Source organism: Nicotiana tabacum, chromosome 9 (genome assembly GCF_000715075.1).
Source record: "Nicotiana tabacum cultivar K326 chromosome 9, ASM71507v2, whole genome shotgun sequence".
In the NCBI taxonomy this organism is placed as follows: domain Eukaryota; kingdom Viridiplantae; phylum Streptophyta; class Magnoliopsida; order Solanales; family Solanaceae; genus Nicotiana; species Nicotiana tabacum.
Genome location: NC_134088.1, coordinates 127,174,361 through 127,181,061, shown reverse-complemented (window position 1 = coordinate 127,181,061; position 6,701 = coordinate 127,174,361). Strand labels below are relative to the sequence as shown.

The following is a 6,701-nucleotide window of genomic DNA, read 5'->3' as shown; positions in this document are numbered from 1 at the left end:
AAAAGGGAAAATCTGACAAGGTTCAAGAAAATTCGAACTTGAATTTTACATACGAGAAAAGCTTTCAAAAAGATCTACCAGCCATGACACCTTTGTCTAGTTTGCGATTAGGGGTGGCATGATCAAAATTTAATCTAGTTTAAATTTTTTTTTACATAAATATATGATAATTTTACCAAACTAGTGGGTGCCATACCACCCCACCCTAAAGGGTGGATCCGCCCTGTTTATCGTTGCTACAAAGACTCCCATCAAGTTTGACCAAAAAGTATGCTTGAGATATGAAACAACCCAAGCTTTAGATTACTGAATCGAATACAGATAAAATTTAATGAAAATAAATTGTGCACGAAAACATGGAGACAAACCAAACTTTGGACTATTTAAGCTAAACTAAGAAAACAAAAATACTTCTTCTAAGTTCATCTAATATTCTTATACTCTGCATCTGTTGGGTTAAATTTGCTTAACCTACCAAACACATTTGACAAATATTAGTATCAAAATCTTCATTTAACAAATTGCATATGTCACTTACCCTTTTTCCTCTTGGATTCTTTTGAGTTTTTCACATCTTTCAGCCCATTGCCTAAGGCAGTAACCAAGTTCTCAAAGTAATTTCCAGTAACCTTAGTCAGATCAATAAGTTTCGAACGAAAAAGTTCAAAATTCTTGTACTCTGTATAATCCAATTTCTTGGTATATCCAAGAGGACCCAACAATTCTTTCTCTACACAATGATGAAGTCGCTCTAGACCTGCCTCAGCTTCCCCTTGTAAGTACTCGAAAATTTGGAATTCTGTCTTCTCCTTTTCCCCTAAATAAAATCCATAAGCATATGTCCATTTCAAAACTCTTCTACATTCAACAATCTGTTGCCAAGCTGGTATAATGAATCCCAATTCAGTCTCAGGTAAATTGTGTAATTCACTTAGCTCCTTCAAACCTTCATCTCTCATCTCATTTAAATCTTTAAAAGCCTTTTGTCTTGACTTCTCATTAGATGCCCATATCTCAAAGTAATGTGTGTATCTTTGTACTAATTTTTTGGCTTCCTTTACCTCCTTTTTTTCCTCATAACGATTACAACTATCAATACAAGGACCCTTTTTTTTTAAACAAAGCCAAAAAAATTGATAACCACACCTACAAGCATACATCCCTCATTTTTCTGAATAGCGTTCTTATATTTAGGACACTTCTTAGTAACAATCAAAACACAATTCATATTTTCAGATTTCGTTGAGTTTCTAATTCTCCACTTAGCAATAGTCTCACAATTAATCGGGCGATGATTTCGTCCAAGCAATTCCAATAGAAACTATTTGAACAATCACAAACCACATCATAACTTTCACTTCCAATTTCAAATTCCGCCGCATATTCACATCCAGGGGAAGGACATGATACACGATTATTAGAAAGAAAATAGAATCCAGAAAAAGAGACAAATTAAGTCAGCTATCACAGTTAGTTAGGAATTCAAAAAGTAGTTAGAGTTAGTTGGAGTTTGTTACAATAACTAACTTTCGTTAGCCGAAGGAATCTGTTAGCTGAAGGAATATGTTAGGGAAGCTCTTGATTTTTCATTCAATGTAATAGATATAAATACAATATATTACACAAATTACAGGCATGAATAATAATACAATTTCTATTCTACTCTTCCTTTCTTCTTCTTCCTTCTTCTCTGCACTCATCCTTACAGTTGATTTCTCGAATTTCTCCTGAATCAACTCTGCAATCCTCAAGTTAAGTGAGCTCCTGCAATCGCATAACATTGGTATCGGATCCATCGATCCTTGGAATCATGGCAAAAGGCACACGATCGACTGACAATTCAACTGAAGAATCAGGTGACATACGTGAATTGATGCAGAAATTGATAGCTGATGTAGGGGCTTTATCCGGTGAAGTTTTGCATCTGAAGTAGTTGGATAGGACAATCCTTGAGTTGAAGGAACAAATGACTAATTCAAGGGAATTCCAGAAGGACAAATCGCCATTACCAGATGAAGGTAAACCTTCTGAAGGGAGGTTTCATCAAGAGAGAAACCCTACGAGCTGCAATCATCACTATTCCAATTTTTCTAGGTGGTCTAGAATGGAGTTCTTACGGTTTAATGGTGAATATATGAGATCATGGTTGTTCAAAATCGAACAATTCTTCTCTATGGAAAAGGTAGCTGCTGAAGAAAAAGTTGAAGTAGCTGTATTACAGTTGGAAGGTGAAGCTATACAATGGCACCTTTCTTTCACGAGGTACCGGTAGTACCTACAACATGCTACTTGGAATGAGTATGTCATGGCATTGGTCGATATATTTGGGGCTGATTTTGATGATCCGATGGAAGAAATCAAAAAGATCAAACAAATTAGTAGTGTGAAGGAATATCAAGCTGTTTTTGAGAAGAATCTGAATAGGGTGAGATTATCCCAAGAAAATACAATTAGCTGCTTCATTGGACGTTTGAAATATGAGCTCAATATTGCAGTCAAGCTCACCAACCCAACCACATTGTCATGGGTGTACAGGAAAGCCAGCATGCAAGAGGTTCACCTAGATGCAACCAAACAAACTTCCTATGCATCAGGACCCCCAGTCAAGAGATATGTTGGGCCAGGAACTACTAGTAAACTATTATTACCTACTCCTACCTTCAGTAGTTCATCTTATACTAATGGTGTCCGTAGGAGAACATTGAGTTTGGATGAAATGAATGACAAAAGGGCAAAGAGATTGTTCTACTTTTGCAATGAGAAGTATGTACCTGGGCATAGATGCAGAAATTTCAAACAGATTTACATATTAGCATTGGAAGAAATAGAAGAAATACAAGATACAGGGTAAGAACAAGAACTATTGTTGCAAGATGATAGTTTCAATGCCCCAGATCCATATCAATCTGTTAAAAAAATGGAGATTTCCATTAATGGCTTGAATGGCTCCTTGGGTTACAGAACGTTGAAAGTGATTGGTTACCATGCTAAGAAGGCCTTGAGCATTCTGATTGATACTGGTAGTTCCCACAACTTCATTGATCCTGACTTGGTCAAACACCTGGGATATAAGATCAGGTATACTCACCCTCAAATAGTGGATGTTGCTAATAGAAACATGATGGTGGACAAGATGTGTACTATCACTTGGTTGCTACAAGGAGCTGAGTTTTTAGCAAAGCTCTTACTACTGCCCTTAGGCTCTTGTGTAGTAGTACTTGGAGTGCAATAGTTGCTAACACTTGGAGACATCAAAATGAACTTTAGAAAGTTGACTATGGAATTCTGGTACAAAGGAAGGAAATATCTCCTCAGAGGTGCTGGAAGCTAGATCAAGGTTTAAGAAGCTGACAAATTAGCCAAGCACACAGATAACATTTCACAACTATGTATAATTCAAATAGTATCAATGGGAAATACTGAAGAATAGTGGCATGCATTAAATCTAAGGAAGAACCAGAAACAGATGCTAGATTAGTGCAATTGTTATCTAAGTATTTCGGCTTGTTTGAGGAGCCTACTGAATTTCCACCTTCTAGACGTGTGTTTGATCACATGATTGTGTTGCAAGCTGGTACTGAACCTATAAATAAATGACCCTATAGATACCCTTCAAATAAGAAGGATATCATTGAGGGGTTGATACAACAGATGCTAGATCAAGGGATCATTCAACCCAGCTGTAGTCCCTTTGCATCTCCAGTGGTTCTAGTAGGGAAACAAGATGGAACCTAGAGGCTTTGTGTGTATTATAGGGACGTAAATAAATACACAGTCAAGAACAAATTTTCAATCCCTATTGTGAAATACTTTCTTGATGAATTAGGAGGGTCAAAGGTCTTTTCTAAAATAGACCTAAGATCTGGCTATTATCAACTTAGGATGGCAAAGGAGGATATACCTAAAACTGCATTCAAGACTGATTCTGGACATTTTGAGTATTTAGTGATGCCATTTGGCCTTTCAAATGCTCCTTATACCTTTCAAGGATTGATGAATTCCATCTTTTATAAGTTCCTTAGAAAGCAGATGTTGGTTTTCTTTGATGATATACTTATCTACAGCAGTAACATGGAGGATTATTTGGTGCACTTAAGAACTGTATTTGTAGAGATGAACAAACGCCAGCTCTTTTCCATAAAGAGCAAGTATTTCTTTAGAGTTCATAGGATTGAATACCTAGGTCACTTCATTACAACAGAAGGTGTATCTACTGACCCCCACATGATAGAAGGTGTGCAAAACTGGCCTACTCCAACTACACTCAAACAACTAAGAGGATTCCTAGATTTGGCAGGCTACTACAGGAGATTTATTAAAGGCTTTAGGTCATCTGCAAGCCTTTAACTTAACTAACTAAAAAGAATAACTTCAAGTGGTCACCTACAGATAATGCAACCTTTGCAGAACTGAAGAAAGCTCTCACTACTGCACATGTTCTGACTTTACTTGATGCTAACAAAATATTTACTGTCGAGACTGATGCAAGTGGCTATGGAATATGAGTAGTGCTTATGCAAGAAGGGTGCCCTATAGCCTTTATCAGTAAAACTACATGGGATGCTTGATGCCATCATTAGTGACAAAGATGTTGTTTTCTTGAGTTCTTTCTGGCAAGAACTCTTCACTCTGCAAGGGGTACAATGGCACACTTCTTCAACATATCATCCTCAGTTTGATGGCCAAACTGAGGTGCTGAACAGGATCCTTAAGACATACTTAAGGTAGTACTACAATAAGGATACTACTAATTGGTATTCATGCTTGCCTATGGTTGAATATTGGTACAACACTTCCTTCCACTCAGCTATACATACTACTCCCTATGAGGTATTGTATGGTAGACCTCCACCATTACATTTGCCCTATCTTCCAGGGAATCAGTATTTGTTGAAGTCGACAACACACTAATCAATATGGAACTAAAAATCCAGCTGCTCAAGCATCATTTGAGAAGGGCACAACTCAGAATGAAGCAACAGGCAGATTCTCATAGAAGTGATAGGCAATTTGCAGTGGGAGACTGGGTTTATTTGAAGGTTCAGCCCTACAAGCAAGTAGAAATTTCACATCATTTATCTCACAAGCTGGCTGTCAAGTATTATGGGCCCTTTCAAATCATCAAAAGGATTGGTCCAGTTGCCTGTACTCTTTTGTTACCTGCTGGTGTAAGGATTCACCCCACAGTTCATGTGTCCTTGTTAAAACAATGTTATGAAGTTCCCTCCTAAATTTGTTATCCTCCTGGCATTGACCTAGCAAGTCCTTATTGCCCTGACCTTGAGCTTGTTTTATAAAGAAGAGTGATCAAAAGAGGCAACAAAGGTGTGGCACAAGTTCTGATTAAATGGCATGGTATGCCTGCTGATGCAGCTACGTGGGAGCTGGTTACTGTATTGCAGATAAAATTTCCCTAATTTGATCCTTGTGGACAAGGATCTTCTATTGGAGGGGAGTACTTATACACGATTATTAGAAAGGGAATATAATCTAGAAAAAGAGGCAAATTAAGTCCGCTATTATAGTTAGTTCCATTAGCTGAAGGAATCTGTTAGCTGAAGAATGTGTTAGCTTAAGAATCTGTTAGGGAAGCTCTTGATTTTTCATTCAATGTAATAGATATAAATACAATGTATTACACAAAGTACATGCATGAATACTAATACAATTCCTGTTATACTCTTCCTCTCTTCTTCTTCCTTCTTCTCTGCACTCATCCTTACAGTTGATTTCTCGAATTTCTCCTGAATCAACTCTGCGATCCTCGAGTTAAGTGAGCTCCTTTAATCGCGTAACAAAGTAAATAATCATAATACTTCAATCTATCTTTTTCTAAGGCTAACTTATTAATCATACTTTCACCTACCATGATTTTACACAATGGTTCACGACAACATAACACAAGACATCTAGGACCACGATCATTTATTGACGTACTAATGTAATATTCCCAACATTTCTCACAAAAGGATGTTTACAAGCAGAAAAAGAGATTCCTCAAAATAAATGCCACAAGTCAAACGATAAGAATCCGAAGACGTTCTTTTTTTACAAGAGTTTTCGGATTCTTTTTAGATAACATTCCAATAGCTTTGCGAACCTTGGCTTCGTTCGCAAACCATTCATCATTAGCTATAGAAATACTCCAATTATAGTGTCGTAGAAGAGCTAAAGCAACATCTTTTTCAACCGAATGAATGGTTGCATTTTCAAAATATCATCGTTTATGAGTTGGCGAATATCTGTAGCATTTAATATTCTATAATTTTTCTTGTTATGTTAATGGGAGTACTCTACGAGTTCATCATTGGTGTCAACATCACTAAAAACTTCCTCCTCCTCCTCCGTCTCCGAATATATATCATAATAAATATTATGATCGGAATCCATTAGCAAAATAGTAATACTGAAACTAATATTAAGAGGAAGAGATAAAAAAACCCTTAGAGAAATCCGTAGGTCTTTTGGAGAATTTTAGAAGAAAAAACCTAATGGAATTTGAAGGCTTTTAGAATTCGTAGACTCGTTTACCTAGCAGAAGTAGGAAGCTCTAATTTTTTCTTTTTTAAAATATATAATATTTAATTTGTATTTTTAAAATCGGGTGAAATGCCTAAGGTTCTTGAATTGTAATATACCATATAGTAACCAACAAGCACTTTGCCCTCTAATGTGCCACTTCTCGACCCAAATTCCGATTT

At 36.7% G+C, this 6,701-nt stretch overlaps 1 pseudogene; it reads right to left on the bottom strand.

The window, feature by feature from the left end:
• Positions 1 to 303: 303 nt before the first annotated feature.
• On the bottom strand, positions 304 to 6,390 carry LOC107776544 (putative E3 ubiquitin-protein ligase ARI8; annotated as a pseudogene).
• Positions 6,391 to 6,701: the final 311 nt, after the last annotated feature.